Source organism: Macaca fascicularis, chromosome 8 (genome assembly GCF_037993035.2).
Source record: "Macaca fascicularis isolate 582-1 chromosome 8, T2T-MFA8v1.1".
NCBI classification, from domain to species: domain Eukaryota; kingdom Metazoa; phylum Chordata; class Mammalia; order Primates; family Cercopithecidae; genus Macaca; species Macaca fascicularis.
The window spans coordinates 87,855,113-87,875,443 of NC_088382.1; positions in this window are offsets into that span (position 1 = coordinate 87,855,113).

Here is a 20,331-nt window from a genome sequence, read left to right on the forward strand (position 1 = left end):
ATTGTGATTGTAGTTTATTAACATTTCTTTTAATTCTCCTAGTTTATATCCTAGATCTACAAAAATGGAATGAGAGGAAGTAAGTCCAGTTATAGCTTTAATTGATTTTGGAATCATCTCTAGAATATATGTATATGATTACTATCTTTGAACATGAATGTAGAATTTAATTAAGACTCAACATGTACTCAGTAAGTGATATGGAATATTTTAAACTCCTTGTCCAAAGAGTAACACATCTCAGAAATATTTAAGCCATTCAGAAGCTTCTGTGAAAAAGTAGTAAATTACTTTTATAAATGTAAATTTAAAAGATATATACAAAGATATATACTTTGCTAAGTATTATGAAACAATCACAAGCTTGTAGAAACTTGAAGATCTCTAACCAGAGGTTACAGTAATACCACAAGTGCAAAACTACTAAGATAAAAAAAAATCGGAGATTTACTAAGGGAAAGATAAAGTTGGAAGCAATATACTCAGGATGTCAGTTGAGAAGATTTCAGCATACTATAACAAGAAGTAGAATTCATTGAAGGGTTTGAAGCAGCAGTGTCACATTGACAGCTGGGTTTAGAATCATTCTCAGGCAGCATTGCAAAGAATGGATTGGAAAGAATAAAGGCTAATGAAAAAGACATAATTTAGGAAGTTATTTAAACATTTCTCACAAGAAGCAAGGAAACTCAGACAAAAGTAGTGGGAACTGAAGGAAGAGGATATATTTAAGTGTATTTGGAGGAAGAATTAATATGACTTAGTGATTACCATATTTCACCAATATGAAGATGTGTGTATTTTACATTTTAAAATCTTTTAACTCTAACAATATCTTCCAAACAGTGTCTTATAATCACTAAAGGACAGGTGGCTATCATGACATAATTATGTTAAAGTATAATTTCCAAAAAAGGAAAATTCATAATTCACATACAAATATAAAATTAACACATGATTAAGATTTCTGCATTCAATTAATAAATAAAGCAGTAAGATGTTCAAATCACTTCAATAAAGAATTTGAAGAAGAAACATATATATTTAAGCAATCTGGAATGCTAAAATAAATGTACTAATAGATGTAAAACTGGTAAATATCTTATAAGACAATAAAGTACAGTGGGTGGACTCATTTTTATCACTAGAAGGTAATTTATCTCTACTAGACAAAATACATGTTTGTTTTTACAGATAAATTTGCGTCCTTTGTTGTCTTTTTAACTTCTACCTTAGTTACATTCTGGAAGAGCCTAGCTAATATAAAGACAAATGCATGTGTACATCTTCATACAATCAGATAATCTGCAGAAAGTCTAATAGGTAAGGCCCAGCACTGCACAGGAAATGATACCTAATAATCTTTTTTGGCATTTCTAAGTCTGGACAATTTCCCCTGACAGTTGTCATTGCCTGGAGCATGCTTAAATATGAAAATCACCAACACCAAAATGTGTTATTAATATATGTCAAAGTCTTGCAACAAGATCCCAGAGACCAAAGTAGAATATTCCAATAATCACTAGGAATCAATTAGTTACTTGAGAGGAAGATTAATCAGATGTGTTAGCAGCATTTCTGAACTTCAGCTAGTGACTGAAAAGCTGACTTCAAAACTCAACAGCACCATCAATCAATTGGATACAACTGACAGCTATACTTCACTTCAACACACCAGATCATACAATTTTCTAAAATATCCATGGGACCTTCACCAAAATAGATCACACTCTGTGCCAGAAAACATACCTTAATGAGTTCAAAAGAATAGAAATCATACAATGTCTTCTCTCAGAGCAAAAAGAAATTAAACCAGAAATCAATAACAGAAACACAGATTGAAAAACCCCAAATATTTGGAGATTAAAAAACACACTTTTAAATAAAACATGGGTCAAAATTAAGACAAATTTTTAAAATATTTTAATGTAAATGAAAATGATGAACCCATAGCCAACATCACACTTAATGGGCAAAAACTGGAAGCATTTCTCTTGAAAACCAGAACAAGATAAGGACACTCTCTATAACCACTCCTATTCAACATAGTGCTAGAAATCCTGGCCGGAGCAATCAGGCAATAGGGAAAAAAAACAAAAAACAAAACACAAATAAAAAAAAAATTAAAAAATCCAAATAGGAAGAGAGTAAGTAAAACTATTCCTGTTTTCAGACAACATGATTCCATATATAGAAAACCCCATAGCGTCTACCCAAGAGCTCTTTGATCTGAGAAAAAACTTAGAGCAAGTTTCAAGCTACAAAATCAATGTATACAAATCTTGAGTATTTCTCTACACCAGCAACCTCCAAGCTGAGAGCCAAATCAGGAATGTAGTCTCATTCACAATTGCCACAGAAAGAAAAAAATACCTAAGAACAGAGCTAACCAGGGAGGAGAAAGACCTCCACAAGAGGAATTATGAAATACTGCTCAAAGAAATCAGAGATAACACAAAAAAGTATTTCATGATCATGAATAGGAAAAATCAATATCATTAAAATGGTCATACCATCCAAAGCAATTTACAGATTTAATGCTATTCCTGTCAAACTACTAATGACACTTTTCACAGAGTTAGAAACAACTATTTTAAAATTCATTTGGAACCAAAAAGGAGCTTGAATACTCAAGGCAATCCTAAACAAAAAGAACAAAACTGGAAGCATCATGTTATCTGACTTCAAAATATATTATAAAGCTACAGTAACCAAAACAGGATAGTATGGTACAAAAACCTAGACATAGACCAATGCAATAGAATAGAGAGCCCAGAAGTAAAGCTGCACACCTACAACTATCTAATATTTGACAAAGTTGACAAAAACAAGCAATGAAGAAAGAACTCCTTATTCAATAAATTGTTCTGGAATAACTGACTAGCCATATGCAGAAGATTGAAACTGGACCCCTTTCTTACACAACATAAAAAGCTCAAGACTTAAATGTAAAACCTAAAACTGTAAAATCTCTGTAAGGTAACCTAGGAAATACCACTCTGTTTATAGGACCTGGCAAAGATTTCATGATTAAGATGCCAAAAGCAACTGCAACAAAAGCAAAAATGGACAAATAGGATGTAAATAAACCAAAGAGCATCTCCACAGCAAAAGAACCTTTCAACAGAGTCAACAGACAATCTAAAGAATGAGAGAAAATACTTGCAAACTATGCATCCAACAGAGGTCTAATATCAAGATTCTATAAGGAACTTATACAAATTTACAAGAGAAAAACAACCCCATTTAAAAGTGGGCAAAAGACATGAACAGACCTTTTTTTTTTTTTTTTTAAAGAGGCATACATAAGACCAGCAAGTATATGGAAAAATGCTCACATCATCAATCATTAGAAAAATGGAAACCAAAACCACAATGAGATACCATCTAATACCAGTCAAATCGGTTATTATTAAAAAGTCAAAAAACAACAGATGCTGGCAAGGTTGCAGAGGAAAGGGAACGCTTATAGGCTTCTGATGAGATCATAAATTAGTTCTGCCATTGTCGAAAGTAGTGTGATAATTCCTCAAATAGCTTAAAACAGAATTTCCATTCAACCTAGCAATCCCATTATTTGGCATATACCCAAAAGAATATAAATCATTCTACCAAAAAGACACATGCATGCATATGTTTATCATAGCACTATTCACAATAAAGACATAGAAACAATCTAAATGCTGTTCATCAGTAGACTGGATAGAGAAAATGTGGTACATTTACACTATGGAATACTACACAACCATAAAAATGAAAAATATCATGTTCTTTGCAGCAGCATGGATGAAGCTGGAGACCATTATCCTAAGCAAACTAACACAGGAACAGACAACCAAATACTGCATATTCTTACTTGTGAGTGGGAGGTAAATAATAACTCATGAACACAAAGAGGGGAACAATAGAAACCAGGGCCCATTTGAGAGTGGAGATGGAGAGGAGGGAGAGGATAAGAAAACATAACTATTGGGTACCATACTCATTATTGGGTGACAAAATAATTTGTACACCAAATTCCTGTGGCACTCTGTTTACCTGTATAACAAACCTGCACATATACCCTTACTAAGACAAAAGTTATAATAATAAAAAGAAATGAAAACAACTTATAGAAATATGTGATATGGAGCAAAAGCAGTGCTTAGATGGAATTTTAAAGCCTTGAATACACACATTAGAAAAGAAAACTAAGATCAATAATCTATGGTTTTATCTTAGAAAATTAGAAAAAAAAGAATAAATTAAATCCAAAGTTATCAGAAAAACATATAAATGAAAGCAAAAATCAATGAAATGGAAAACATAAATCAATTGAGAAAGTCAACAAAACCATAAGCTTGTTCTTTGAAAAACAATGAAATTGATGGGCATTTAGTCAGGGTAAGATAAAAGAGAGATAACACACATTACTAATATCAGAAATTAAAAAGGAGTCATCCCTACAGAAATAGGTATTTAATAGATAGTAATGAATATTATGTACCAACTTTATGCCTACAGATTTTAAAATCTAGATGAAATGAATCAATTCATTAAAAGACACAATCTGCCAAAATTCACACAAGAAGAAATAGACAATCTCAATAGGCCTATAAGTTTTTAAAACATTGAATCAATAATTAGTAATCTTCCAAACCAGAAAGCACTGGGTCCAGCAGGTTTCAGCAGTGAACACTAACAAACTTTAAAAAAAAAAAAAAAGACAGACTAGTATTTCTCATGCATGTACATGCAAAAGCATCAACAAACTATTAGCCAAGCAAATCCACACTGTATAAAGAGAATTATGCAACATGACAAAGTGGGACTTACCTCACATACGCAAGGCTGGTTCCAAAATTAATGAATGCAATCCATCATATCAATCAGCTAAAGAAGAAAAATACATAATAAATTAATAGATGTAGAAAAAAGATTTTACAAAATTTAATATCTACTCATGGTCCAAACTCTTCATCAACTAATAATAGAAAGGAATTTTCTTTAATTGATAAAGAATATCTACAAAATTTACACAGTTAACGTCATACTTAATGTTCAGAATTGGATAATTTTCCCACCAACATCAGAAACAAGGCAAGAATGTTCCCTCTCACCATAGTTTTTAAACTTGCACTTGACACTGCTAGCTAAAGTAATAAGACAAAAAGGAAATAAAAGATATACAGACTGGGAACAAAAAAATAAAATGGTCCTTGTTCATTGATGATATGATCATCATGTAGAAAACACAAAACAATTAACAACAACAAAAAAAACTCCTTAAACTAATAGTGATTATAAGAAGTTTGGATGATTAATATACAGATCTGAAATTTGAAATTAAAAATACATTATTATTTGCATTACCACCTCCAAATATAAAATACTTATGTACAAATATAAAGAAAATATGTTCAAGATTTATGTGAGGAAAACCACAAAACGCCTGTGAAAAAATCAAGGGAGAGCTAAATAATTGGAGAAATACCTTGTCCTTGTTTGTGGACAAGGAAATTCAATATTGTTATGGTATCAGTTTTTCTCAGCTTGATCTATAGATTCAATATAACTCCAGTCGAATTATCAGCAAATAATTTTTTTTTTTTTAATATTGACAAACTAATTCTAAGGTTTATATGGAGAGGCAAAAGATTCAAAATAACCAACACAATAATGAAGGAGGACCACCGTGTTAAAGGACTGACACTACTGGAGTTCAAGACTTCCTATAAAGCTATAGTAATCAAGACAGTAAGATATTTGTGAAAGAACAGACAAATAAGTCAATAGAATCGAATAGAGGGCACTGAAATACACCCACATTAATAGAGTCAACTGGTTGACAAAAGAACAAATGCAGGGCCGGGCGCGATGGCTCACGCCTGTAATCCCAGCACTTTGGGAGGCCGAGGCGGGCGGATCACGAGGTCAGGAGATCCAGACCATCCTGGCTAACATGGTGAAACCCGGTCTCTACTAAAAAATACAAAAAATTAGCCAGGCGCTGTGGCGGGCGCCTGTAGTCCCAGTTACTCAGGAGGCTGAGGCAGGAGAATGGCGTGAACCCGGGAGGTGGAGCTTGCAGTGAGATGAGATTGCGCCACTGCACTCCAACCTGGGCGACACAGCAAGACTCCGTCTCAAAAAAAAAAAAAAAAAAAAAAGGAACAAAAGCAGCAGTACAATGGAGAAAAGATAGTCATTTCAACAAATGGCTCCAGGAAAACTGAACTTCAACATGGAAAAACTTGAATCTAGACACAGACCTCATACCTTTCAGAAAAATAATGCAAAATAAATCATAGACATAAATATAAAGCAGAAAACTGGAAAACTACTAGAAAATAGCATAAGAGAAAATTCAGATTACTTTGAATATGGTGATGATTTTTTTTTATTAATTATACTTTAAGTTCTAGGATACATGTACAGAGTGTGCAGGTTTTTTACATGGGTATACAAGTGCCATGGTGGTTTGCTGTACCAATCAACCCATCTTCTACATTAGGTATTTCTTCTAATGCTATCCATCCCCTACACCCCCACCCCATGACAGGCCCCAGTGTGTGATATTCCCCTCCCTGTGTCCATGTGTTCTCATTGTTCAGCTCCCACTTATGAGTGAGAACATGCAGTGATTGGTTTTCTATTCTTGTGTTAGTTTGCTCAGAATGATGGTTTCCAGCTTCATCTATGTCACTGCAAAGACATGAACTCATCCTTTTTTATGGCTGCATAGTATTCCATGGTGTATATGTGCCATATTTTCTTAATCCAGTCTATCATTGATGGGCATTTGGGTTGGTTCCAAGTCTTTGCTATTGTGAACAGTGCTGCAATAAACATACATGTGCATGTGTCTTCATAGTAGAATGATTTATAATACTTTGTATATATACCCAGTAATGGGATTGCTGGATCAAATGGTATTTCTGGTTCTAGATCCTTGAGGAAACACCACACTGTCTTCCACAATGGTCGACCTAATTTACGCTCTCACCAACTGTGTAAAAGCATTCCTATTTCTCCACATCCTCTCTAGCATCTGTTTTTTCCTGACTTTTTAATGATTGTCATTCTAACTGGCATGAGATGGTATCTCAATGTGATTTTGATTTGCATTTCTCTGATGACCAGTGATGATGAGCATTTTTTCATGTGTCTTTTGGCTGTATAGATGTCTTCTTTTGAGAAATGTCTGTTCTTACACATACACACACACACACACACTTTTTTTTTTGAGACAGAGTCTCACTCTTTTTGCCCAGGCTGTAGTGCACTGGCGCAATCTTGGCTCACTGCAACCTCCACCTCCCGAGTTCAAGTGATTCTCCTGCCTCAGCCTCCCCAGTAGCTGGAATTACAGGAGCCTGTTATCACGTCTGGCTAATTTTTATTTTATTTTATTTTTAGTAGAGATGGGATTTCACCACGTTTGGCCAGGCTAGTCTCGAACTCTTGACCTCAGGTGATCCGCCTGCCTCGGCCTCCCAAAGTGCTGGGATTACAGGTGTGAGCCACGGTGCCCAGCTTAAGTGTATATTATTGAATGAAAGAAGCCAATATTAAAGGGCTACATAGTGTACAATTCCAATTATATGACATTCTGAAAAAGGCAAAACTATAAGACAGTAAAAAGATGAGTGATTGTCAGGGTTTGGGAGGAAGGAGAAATAAATAGGCAAAACACTGACAATTTTGGGGGCAGTAAAACTATTTGCCATGATACTATAATGGTAGACATACATATATATATGAATAATATTTATATATAAAATACATAATAAATACTATATATAATGTTATTGATATATCATTATATATTTGTCCATATCATAGATTTCAAGACAAAGGAAGAGATTTGTGAATATGGGATTGTTCAGGAAAAGGAGGTAGTGAGAAATGAAGAGAACTGAGGTGAGATTTTGATGAACTATTTTGAGACATAGAAAATTAAGAAGAAAATAATAATCTAGCATTAGTAGCTATGACTTCTGTAGAGTAACCAAGTTCCAACCAAATTCAGGCTTTATGATCAAGTGATAGATCAGGAGGTAATGAAATATTCTAATTGGCGGTGAAAATTGGGTTATGCTTTTCCACAAACCATATAATATATTAAATAACTCACTATGCCCAATTAATCAAAATTAATTTAATTAATTTAAATGAATTTATTTTTAGTTAAAAATGAATAGACATTGCTAAATTTGATTTTTTGGTTCTTTTTATTATATATGCAGTGTCTATTCCTTTTTATGTACTTTTTTGTGTACATGTGCCTAATGTATCTTTTAAAAATTTCTACAATTGTACCCCTAACACCAAATACATATTTCCATATCAACCCTTATCACAGTGCACTCTAATTTTCTGTTTACTCATCAGTTTTCTTCCATTAGAATCCTTGGTTCTTGACTGTTCTAACAGTGTCTTAATGTTTTACCACCAGAAATACAACACAGTCTGACATAGTGGGTGCTCAATATGTGTCCTTTTAAAGTATATGTATGAACTATTTTCTATTACTGTACTTAGTCAGGTAAGGGTGATTGCAGTAGTTATAAGAGGGGCCCTCAACCCCTGGCTCACAGACCATAACCAGTCCCTGTCCTGTTAGGACTGGGCAGCACAGCAGCAGGTGAGCGATGGGTGAGTAAGAGAAGCTTCATCTGTATTTACAGCTGCTCCTCATCACTCACATTACTTCACAGTACTGCCAGAGCTCCACTTCCTGTCAGATCAGTGGTGGCATTAGATTTTCAGAGTGTGAAACCTATTGTGAACTGTGCATGCAAGGGATCTAGGATGTGTGCTCCTCATGAGAATCTAATGCCTGATGATCTGTCACTGTTTCTCATCATCCCCAATAAAATAATTATTTTAATGACTTTTCAAGATAGGTGACATTATATCTGATTTGTTGATGGGGAAACTAGTAATTAAAAAGTATACATGATTCTCCATAGATCACAAAACATTTAAGTGTTTCTAAAGTTCCTGTTCTTTCCTCTAGCTCAACAGTCCCCAACCTTTTTGGCACCAAGGACCAGTTTTGTGGAAGACAATTATTCCATGGACTGGTAGTCAGGTGGGGTTGGGATGGTTTCAGGATGTTTGGAGCACACTATATTTATTGTGCACTTTATATTATTATCCTGTAATATATAATGAAATAATTATATAACTCACCATAATGTAGAATCAATGGGAACCTTAAGCTTGTTTTCCTGCAACTAGATGGTCCTATTTGGGGGTCCTATTCGGGGGTCCCATTTGGGGATGATGAGACTATCTAGTTGATTCCTGAAACTGATATCAGTTCCCAAACCTGAGTTCCAGAGAGCACATCTCAGGCCATGTTTTTGCTTCTGTCTTGCTTACTGCTTAAGGTTTGAATTCTTCTAATCTTGAGGCTTCTGAATTCAGGTAATAGCTTGACCAAGAATATTCCTTTGGCTCTGTCTCTGACTCACAACCATAGGTCTCTTAAGTAACCTCTAGGACCTTTCTAGAAATTGAGATTTTCATTCTTACTCATCTCCTATGTTGAAACTGACATCAATGCAAATCCATCAGTACAAAATCAAAACATGAAGTGAAAAAATATAAAGGAAATAAAAACTCTATATCTACGAATGTATGGGAAAGATACTAAGTCCATAGGCTATAGGGTAAAATTAGATCAAATACTAAGACAGCACTATTAAGATAAATAATTCAAATAGAGCTGGTTGTAGAACTAAAGATAGTGAGCAAGTTAATATCCAAACCACAAGAAGAGATTGGAAAATAATACATAATCTTCTGGAAACAATATTACGGGTCTGTGAACTATCTTTATTAATTTTTTAAAAGTTCAAAAACATTCAGCAGCAATAAAAGAAATAAGCATTTATTATGCTAACAGTGTTAATTCTGAAAAATATGTAATTGAAGGAACCTAGCCAAATCATAAATAGAACAGATAAAGTCATTCTCAAGTGAGAATGGTATTGAAACACTAAGATTTACCGATTTTAAACAAGAAGTTTACCTAGCATGATCTGTTTTGGCATTTACTTGTAGCCATTAGCAGTTGACATTAATATTAAACAAATCCTTCATTAGGGTTGTAGCTGTATTGAAAAGGATTGCTTTCTGGTGTTAACTTTTTTTTTTTTTTGCACAGAATTTAAACGGTTTGTCTAATTCAGCTCTTTGTGAAGAATCAGGAGCTTGTCCTTGCCACTTTTAGCTTTGCAATTGGCGTTTCTTTCATCAACTTTCTTTTATTAACTCACTGATTTTCTGGAAGAATCATCTTATCTTCTTCGATTTATTCATCTGTGAAGATTTAAAATATATAAAAGCAGACTTAATAAAAAATAAAAACACATACACACACAAAGTTAAAGGCTAAACTTTACAAAACAAAACAAAACAAAAATGGATAGAACTAAAGTAAACTGGTCATCAAAGATCAGGTGAAAGGCTAAATACAGATGAACACAAAGAGGTCACATAGTGAGCTGTAGCAAATCAATTCATTCAATTCTCATCCAAAAAGTGAAGGAAATACATGTGCTCATTATTCGAAGTTAGGGCAAGAAGATCCCTATGATAAATGCCCTCATTTAATAAAATAAAATAACTAACACAATCATTGGTATGGTTAGCCTGTTGCTAATAAGAGTATGTAGGAGGCCGGGCACAGTGGCTCATGCTTATAATCCCAGCCCTTTGGGAAGCCGAGGCGGGCAGATCACGAGGTCAGGAGATCAAGAGCATCCTGGCTAATAGGGTGAAACCCCATCTCTACTAAAAATAAAAAAAAATAATAATAATAAAAATAGCCTGGCGTGGTGTTGGGCGCCTGTAGTCCTGGCTACTCTGGAGGCTGAGGCAGGAGAATGGCGTGAACTGGGGAGGCGGAGCCTGCAGTGAGCCGAAATTGCACCACTGCACTCCAGCCAGGCCGACAGAGCGAGACTCCGTCTCAAAACCAAAACAAAACAAAAGAATATGTAGGAAACAAATTCATGGATGTTGCTTCAGCTCTTCAAGCTGACACTGACTTAGCTCTAAGAACTTCAAAAACTACCATTGACCTGTCTTTTCTACAGCCCTCCAAAAAAATCAGTCTCCAGGGCATTCTTACTGGAAAGGTCTTGGATATGATACACATTTCTCTCTTCCAAGACATAGTACATACCCTTTTGCTGTCACAGCAGCCTCACTGTAGCCTCTTCATCTGTATACTGGGAATAGTAATACTTGTCATGTAGGATTAATTAGTGTAATACTCATAAAATACTCTGAGTTTCTCAAATAGAGGATTCTATAAATATGAAATATTAGCATTACTATGGTAGTATGTAAAGGTACAGTTACTAAACAATTGAAAAATCAGTAATCTTTTTCACCAATCCATGGATAATGGCTATATTTTATTACTGTAAATTGCATGGAATGTCTTACTAAAATAAGAGCTGAAAAGACATTTTTTGGTTCAGGTGCTAGTAGAGTATTTTCTTTCTTCCAAGTCAAGTACAGAACATTATAAAGAACACTAAAAATGGGCTAATCTTTAGGGATTACTCAGCACATAAGATGCATGGATCCTAAGGGATAGTGTTATAGAAAGCTAAAAACCTCCTCTAATAAAAATTTCTACTAATTTATAAAAATACAGTTCAGTGGTTTCTCTGACTTTTCTCTGGAGAACTCTTGCTAATTTTTTCTTATGCGTGTAAACTTTGAAATTTTTTATCTACCAAATGAATATTTATTACATAATGATGTCATTTCACTTTCTATTAATAAGTGCTAGTTAGTTCCTAATGAGTCAGAGCTAATCAACATGCCTTTAAATAAAATTGGAGTATTCAAAAAACACTAAGAACAATAGTAGCTGCAGAAACATAAACAAAAGAAAATTATATTCTTACCAATGCATTCTATTATGCATAAATTTATTGTTGTTTTCATTTTTATAGAAAAATGGAAATACTTTTATTAGCTAAAACGTTTCTACACCTAAATAACTCCAGTTTTGTAATCAATGCTGTAAGGGCTAAATTTGACTTCAGGATAATGCCTGCCATAACGAATGCTTTTCTTGATACACTGTATAGGTAACATAGGGCTTAAGAAGTGCCTAGTACTCTTTTAAGTGTATAAAGTGTATCAACACACTGAATCTTTACAAAATTCTTATGAGATAAACTATCATTATCACCATTTTTATAGATGAAGAAATTGCGACACCCAAGAGTGAACTCATTTCAGTCACCAAATTAATAAGACAAAGAGTCAAAATTCTTCCTGTGAGTATTTTTAATCTTTCCAAAATTTTTACATGGTTAGCACAAGTTTAAACATGAGAGAAGCATTTGTGGAAAAGTCAAGTAACTTCTGGTTTTTGTTCTGATGCGTAGAGGCCATGGACATATTCACATACCATTTTTACAAGAAAAATCTGAACAAATTGAAAATCAATGAGAACTGAGATCACAGGGCACATAATCAGCCAGAATTCTGAAGAGACAGGTGAATTCAGTTACAGCCCATTATTTACCTGAAACAGAATCCACTGAAGCCATAAGCAATTAAATTATCATTTTGAACTGTTGGAGGCTGTTCAACATTAGAATGAGAAAGTCCTGGGAACCACAGTCTAAAGGATCCCCCCTCCCCATTTTTAGGTTTTATCCCCCAGAACATTAACAAGTTCTTATGGTCAAGAACTAAAAAAGATTCCCTCATGATTCTGACAGAGAAAGCAAAAGAGTAAACATCATGAATATTCCCAGAGAGTGCTCCATAACAAAGTTTTACTTTCCATGGAAAATGACTTTACCAGAGCCTTATCCTAGTTGGAGAAGAATATTACTTCTACAATAAATCTCTCTAGACCTCCTGTCACTTCTAAAGGGGAAGGAAAAAGCTATCCTACTGAAAAAGCACTTGTGAAGGGCACAGCACAGAGGCACAGTCCCACTAAAACGTTGGGATGCCATCATAAGATTATAGAACTCTCCTCGCCCCCTACTTGACCACAATACCAACAGTACTTCAGCATACAGCAGTGGACTCCAGCTGAAAGGATGCAAGGCACAGACTATAGCTACTGAACAGTATTTAGGGAAGCCCACAGAAAACGAGGGAGGCCAAAACAAGGACAATAGAGGAATTTGAAATGTCTGGTATCTAGAGCTAGAGCAAATGTTAAACGAGTCCAACTTCTAGTCATATTAATATTAATCTTCCTAAAAAAGGTCTAATTATTTCAATTTATTTTACTTGATATATCACATCTGACTTTCAACAAAAACAGTACAAAGTATATTAAAAGACAAAAAACAAAAACGAAAAACAAAGTGAAAAGAGACAAAGGAAGCATCAAAACAAGACAGATACGGCACAGTTGTGAGAATTATCAGGCAGGAAATTTAAAATAAGTATGATTCATAAGGTTTCTCAAATTTTCTTTGCAAAATTATGACTGAGACAGTGAAGGAGATCAACATAACCTACTCTCATCTTGCTTCTAACCTTTAAGCTGTCCTGTTCCTTCCAGGGTACAGGCTGAACTAACTCTGGGAGGAACTTAATTTATAGTTTAAAACAAAGACAATAATGCCCGTTTTCCAAAACAAACCTCCTTCTTGCCTGGGGAATAGACTGTCATTGTAGGACTAACAAGTTAGCCACAAGATTAAAAATTATGGTTTAGGAGTCACACAGCTGAAGGCTACAAGATTCTGACCCTCCTCTAACCTGCTCCTAAGATCAGTGCTGAAAATATTTTGCAGACCCTGCACTTGATGGATTAGCTGGCCCCACCCATATCAATAAACTGGCTTATCTGATCTTGTGGACTCCTCCCAAGAACTGACTCAGGACAAGAGGACAGCTTCAACTTCCCATGATTTTATCTCTGACCTGATCAATCAGCACCTCAACTCACTTGCCTTCCCCCACCCACAAAATTATCCTTAAAAACTCTGATCCCTGAAAGCTTGGGGAGACCGATTTGAGTAATAATAAAACTCTGGTGTCCTTCAGCTCTGCATGAATTACTCTTTCTCTATTGCAATCCGCCAGTCTAGGCAGCAGGCAAGGTGAACCCATTGGGTGGTTATACAAAGAGAGACTGAAACTCTAGGAAAGAATCAAAAGGAAAGGCCAGAAATAAAAAATACTGTAACAGAAATGATGAATGGCTTAACAAAAAGGTGAATAAGAAAAAATAATTGAAAATAAGAATATTCAGTATGTGTTGGACAATTTCAAGAATTGTAACTTACATGTAAGTATAATACCAGAAGGAAAAGAAAGCAAGAAAGAGAGAGAGAGAGAGAGAGAGAGAAAGAAAGAAAGAAAGAAAGAAAGAAAGAAAGAAAGAAAGAAAGAAAGAAAGAAAGAAAGAAAGAAAGAAAGAAAGAAAGAAAGAAAGAAAGAAAAGAAAAGAAAAGAAAGAAAGAAGAAGAAAGAGAAAAGAGAGAGAGAAGAACATAGAAATATTTGAAGTGTAATGGTTTAGAATTTTCCAAAATTAATGATAGATACCAAACTGTAGATCTGGAAGCTCAGAGTACAACATCCAGCCAAATATTTTTAAAATCCACACTTCGGCAAATCTTATCGGAATTGGAGAAAACCAAAATCAAAGAGAAAATACTGAAATAAGCCAGAGGAGAAAACATTTTAAATATATTTCACTTATAGAAAAATTAGGATAAGGATTATAGATTTTTCATCAGAAACCATGCTAGCAAGAAGAGAATGAAGTAAAATATTGGGTATGTAATATCAAGGGAAATTGAAGCCACCTTTGCAAAATTTTAACTAAGGAAATTATGACAGTGAAAGATATCAGAACTAATCAACTCCATTTTGCTTCTAATCTCCAAACTGCCCTTGTCCATTCTTGGGCATAGGCTGAACTAACCTTGGGAAGTAATTTAGTTTATAGTTTAAATAATAACCCTTCCCCAAAACTGAACTTTTCTTGTAAAATAAATGAAAGGCCACCAGTCACCAAGTTAGAATAAGAGGGGCTGGAATTCTAAATATTACCAGTCATTATTCCCAATTACTCTAGAAGATAATATCATTATTGTGAACCTAAGATTAGCCTTTTGAGATGTCTTTTCAGGTTTTTGCATTTCTGACAATCAGATTGCCCCACCTCGACCTGCCAACCAGTTCTGTGGCTCCCACCCAGGAGCTGACTCAGTATGGAAGGATAGTTTTGACTCCCTGTGATTTCCTCTCTGAACCAATCAGCACTCTTGCCTCACTGGTCTGCTCCTGACCAAATTATTCTTACAAACTCTGATCCCGAGTTTTTGGGGAGACTGATCTGAGCAATAATAAAACTCTGGTCTCCTACAGAGCCAGTTCTGTGTGAATTACCCTTTCTCTATTGCAATTCCTCTGTCTTGAGAAATTGGTTCTGCCTAGGCAGCCAGCAAGGTGAACCCACTGAGTGATTACACAAATTATCATTAAAAGATAAACGAGGGCTTTCTCAGGAAAACAAAATGTGAAAGAATTCATTGCCAGCAGAAGTCCCCAGAAATATTAAAAATAGTTTTTCAAAGAAAAGGAAAATTATATAGGTCAGAAATGTGGATCTACATAAAAAAAGGAAGAGCACTATGGAAAGAATAAAGCATTACTTGCATGATAATTAAATAATTCACTTTTTTTAAGTAAGAATAATGACTCTCAATAACAGACATCCAGTTAGTGAAGTAGTATCATTTGTCTGGGGTAATACCCGAGGTTCATTGCCTCACGCCAAGGAAATAGAGGACATGGACACACACAAGGAGTGAGTTTAAGGGCAGAGGCTTAATAGGCAAGAGAGAAGAGAAGAGAAAAGCTCTCTACCCCGCAGAGAGAGGGGCTACGGAGTGGCTCTTCCAGTTCCATGGTGGAATGCACGTGGTTTTATAGACGAGCTTGAGGAAGCGATGCCTGATTTACATGGGGCACAAGAGTTTGGTTGGACCAAGTGTGCCCTTTGCATAGCGTTCAAAGAAGCTGGCCGCCCCACCCTAATCTTTTATCATGCATGTGGGTTCTCTACCTGCCCGGGACTGTGTTGCCTGCTTCATTACTGTACATGTGGTTGACAAAGAAAAGGGAAGATGGAGCCTCCATGTTGAACATTCTTGGCCCCCAGGTAGCCTTTTATTGTTGGCACAGCTGCCAGCATTCCGCCATGCAAGCTTCCAGCTTTCTCATCTATGTCTGCAGTTTGATTTTACAGACTGCTCTTTGTTAGAAAAGAAAGGATTTGGGGGCTGCTTTTTGTTACAAGGGAAGCCTTACAGAGGACTCTCTTACCCTCACACGCTACCTAAATAATGTCTTTTTAGCTCCGGTGTCATTAGTACTTATTAAACATTTAAGTCAATTGAGATTTCATTTTCTCTCTGACGAGGTCCTCCCTCTCTATTGACTTTCAGTGAGGATGATATTGCTCTTGAGGAACTTCGATGTCTTCCTTATTCTTTACTCCCACAACCCTATCTTTTGTCCAACCCCAGTATTTGTTAGCACTAATTTAACTACTCCTTTCTACCTTCAAGGACCATACTGCAGGCATCAGCAAATTCACCTTGAGGAAATCTGAAGATAAATCAAAAAGAATATGATCCTAATTAAGTGAGGAACATCCTGAAAGACACTTGAAGTGTGACTCTATGGGAACACTATACTAAATTTATTTGCTTGTCAAGTCACTTTGTATGGCAGCCACAGTAGAAAGCTTTATGAGGGGTGGTGGGTGGTGGGAAGGAGATGAATAGAACATACTTTGATCTTAAAGATTCGTGAAACTGAATAAACACTCCATCTCTCTTTCTGTCTCTCTCTCTCTCTCTTTCTCTCTCTCTCTCTCTCTCTCTCTGTCTCCCCACCTTTCCTTGTTTTCCTTTTTCTTTTTTTCTTTTGAGACAAAGTCTCACTCTGTTGCCCAGGGCAGGGTGCAATGGCATGATCTCGGTTTACTGCAACCTCCACCTCCCAGGGTCCAACGATTCTCCTGCCTCAGCCTCCCAAATAGCTAGGATTACAGGTGCACACCACCATGACTAGTTAATTTTTATGTTTTTTAGTAGAGACAGGGTTTCACCATGTTGGCCAGGCTGGTCTCAAACCCTTTACATCAGGTGGATCCACCTGCCTCGGCCTCCCAAAGTACTGGGATTACAGGCACGAGCCACCATGCCAGGTCCCTTTTATTTTCTTTATTTATTAGAAAGTACTAGACTCAAGACTGGAAGTTAGAATTATTATTGATGAATGAAAAAGTGTGGACATCTGATAGCTACTGTTCTTTTAATAAAATAAAAATTCTATATAACTTTTCATGCTTCCAATGTTCAAGCTACAGATTTTTAAAAATTTTTTTCTCACCTTTGTAATGTGAGTATAGGCAAGAAAAAGTAAAATAGCATTATATATATAAAAAAAAAAAAAAACAGGCAATGTAAATTCAATACTGAAATTAAGAAACATTTCTCTTAAGTTTTTGAATACCTATACCTGCTCAGAATCAAGTGAAACAATTCATTGCCTTTCATAGAGACACCAGAACTCCTATTATGCTGTCAATACATATATTTGTTAATTATTATGAAATATACTCAAGTCTTGGAATTTACTGTGTAATCTTGTATGTATTGCATTTGTCTTAGAAATAAAATGCTACAGGCTTTTCATTAAGTCGATAGTATACAAATGCAATGTTACTAAGAATTCAAAGCAGTATGAAAAATAATAAACATAGTCATGTTAGCATGAATGGCATGCATAACACTATTTTACCATAATTACTTGCTGAACTCACCATACTATAAGTATCATGACTATCTTTCAGAAATGTGAAAAAGCAGTTTGTTATTCTCTCCTACATTCTCTGAGTTTTTATAGGCCAGTTCATTTTGTCTCCACTGTGAAATACCTTAAAGGGTAATGTGCTATTCTGACTCTAGTAGTAATTTATTACACCAGTTAATCTTGTAAAATTGCCCTCTGGATGTAATAATTTGTTATTCTTCTATGAGACCTTCTTTTGCATACTGTGTTTATCATAAAGATGTCACCATTGTGATGCCTAGCAACCATTTCAATGTTCTGGAGGTGTTTGCATATATTTTCCTGGGGGAGAGATCTGCATGGTCCCTGTATGGAAGAGCTGTCAGTGGATTCTGATGTATGAGGATAAAAGGAGCCCCTGCTGCAGACTCCAATAAGCTCCAGTCACAGCCTGAAAGCAGTGACTTGGGCATCACTATACCGTGTTAGAAAATGTGTCAATTATCACATGGATTGCCTAGGGGTATTGCCTGGGTCTGGGTCATAAAACCATCAAGACTGAAGGGAGAAAAAATTGATGAAGAAGTAAGTTGAATTAATTGATAACAAAGAAGCCTGTATATGGAATGTTCACTGTAACTGGAGACTCCCAAATTTTTGTTTGAGAAGCTTTCCTGTAGATGATCCCATGAGTAAAACTAAAACTGTCGATTTTCTTCTACCTAAAGTATGTGTAACTGGCATTTTAGGCATTTCCTAAAAGCCAGTAGGTAGTTGTCAAGCTAGTCAAGAAGCCATAAAAATAAAAATAAAATCATGCTAATAATGTTATAGCTATTTTGCTATTATTGTGATTCTTAACATATGGTGCCACTGTTTATATGTGAATACAGTGGAGACCATTTAAATATGTAGCCTTGGGCCAAAGTCATGAAAGCATTATGCACCATTTGTGTAGGTTTCAGTGCAGTTTACTCATGGATGAGGAAAATTACATATTTTTTACACATTAACAGTTGTTTCTGAGCTGCTTAAATGACCTCCTTTTCCCACTTCCTTGTGTTCCCCTTGAAATAAAGAATCAGATTTAAGGCTTTGTGTTGATTAATTTCCTTTAAGAAAATACTATTTACTAGGCATGAGGATGTTTATTAAAGACACTGGCTGTCTACAGCAGGTGTCAAAACTACTATGCAATCAAGCAGTTTTGAGGAAAAAAAAAATTATTAAGCCATAACAATTCCATTTTCTGATAATATTGAGTAGACTTTTTGCTCAAAATACTCAGCCAGCCAGCCACACAACGATCCTGAGATGCCCAGGAATACTGTCTCAGACTTTTCAAATGGAAATACTGTTCTGAAAATACATAATTAGGGCATATGCAGACAGAGCAAAAAGTTCTCCATTGCTTTACTGGTGATAAACAAAAAAGATTCTTCCGTCTTACAATTATGGAGCAAATACCATATTTTCAGTTTTTTAAAGAACACATAAAAGGGTATGGCTTCTCTTACTTAGCACATAATAGGTGATATATTTTTATAATGATAGTGTTGGTTATAGTGATGATAATTATGTGCTATAGTGCCTAATATAGATTTATCTTCTGGCACCTGATGCTTTCTATAAAGATAAAAGCAAACTTTGTATTAGTAGAAGTCACAGGATAAAAAAACTAATTTCATTAAAATATTTATCTAATGCTTTCATCTATCCATCTTGAAGTGTGTCCCTGCCACTGGACAGTTTTGCAGTGAAGTGTGCAGAATTCTTACTAAGTCATGCCTCTTATTTATTCTATTTATACATAAATTGGTAGTATTTTTCAGTATATGCAAAGTTGGACAGGAATACAGTCTTCCAAATAGAGATTTTAAGTTTTTAATTTAAATTCCATATGCTAAGTAGGAAGATGACAGGTTCCAGATCTGAAAATTTATCTTTGCCACATATTAGCTATATAGTTGCTTAAATTATAAAAGTCTTAAGTTACACATCTTTTTTTTATAAAAAGGTATGTAATATGATAATCCCTCCAAGCTACCTCATAGAACTACTATGAAAACCACATGGAACCATTGCTATTAAAATGTTCAGAACATGTATATGCTTCAGAATAATATTTTTGCATCACAAAATAATAGTTATAATTATCTATAAGGTTTAAATTATTTTGATTCATCACTAATGCCCCTTAGTATTATTTTCAAAATACAAAAACTTACAAATTTTCTAGAATGTTTAAATTTAACCCAAATCTTTCTTTTACTAGCTAAGTAAAATACGAGAAAGGTCGTTCTACATAGATGTCAGGTTATCAATTTAGTTGTTTCCTCTTCCTTTCTTGATCATGATAACAGGAATTTGTTCTGAAAAAGAATGGACTCTAAGGCTATTTCCTAAATATATGAAAAATTCAAATCGTGGCCTGGAACTATGGAACACGATTTTGGAGACAATTTAGGTCCCATAACTTAGAGAGTCCCACATAATACACTAAAGGAGAGGTAGGGTGTGGGGGTGATT